This window comes from Penaeus monodon, chromosome 29 (genome assembly GCF_015228065.2).
Source record: "Penaeus monodon isolate SGIC_2016 chromosome 29, NSTDA_Pmon_1, whole genome shotgun sequence".
Taxonomy (NCBI): domain Eukaryota; kingdom Metazoa; phylum Arthropoda; class Malacostraca; order Decapoda; family Penaeidae; genus Penaeus; species Penaeus monodon.
Genome location: NC_051414.1, coordinates 6004919 through 6005700, shown reverse-complemented (window position 1 = coordinate 6005700; position 782 = coordinate 6004919).

Here is a 782-nt window from a genome sequence, read left to right as displayed (position 1 = left end):
AGATAACGATACACGTAAAGATCCCCTTTAAAAAAAGACAGACTGTAGAAATGCGCAATTTCGAAGTACCAACTGAAAAAACAAAACTTTTTTTTTCCCGAAAACTACAAAGCCATTTTATCGTCTCTTTTCATCACGGTAAGATATGTAGAAGTTCTCTTGGTAACATAAACACGCTTCTTTTTAAAAAAAGTAAAAATTCACTTAAGAAAAAAAGGTTTTTTTCTTCGATCAAAAATCCAATCAGCCTTGTACTTGCCCTCAGTTGGGACAAAGGCCTTTTTAGTTTCGTTTAATTTTTTTTTATAACTTAAAGCACCAGAAGCATGGAAACAAATGGGGTGGGTTACACACGGATGACTTGGCTGCTGGTGGTAAATGACTTTCGGTGAGCTTTTTCTAAAAGGTTTTTTAGGTTAAATTCCATCGCTAGGATATGTGTTTTTTTAGCCACACACGTGGGGATATCTCTATATTATTTTTTTTACCGAATGTAACTTCAGAAACCTCCCCTTATCTGACTCCTGATGCTTTGGATTTTGGTTTTCCCGATGTATTTTCATTTTTATTTTTCAGAACGCCGAAGGCCCACCGTCCCCCCCCAGACGATATTGCAAAAAGTCTCGATAGTATTGGAGAAACAAAACACGCCTAAATAGCATTTTACGTGAAATGGAAAAACAAAACAAGCTACCTTTTCAAAGGGGGGGCAACAGAAAAGCCCTAAACAAGGCAAGGGGGAAAACCCAAAAACTGCCCAAAAGGTCCAAGAAATTTTTAAT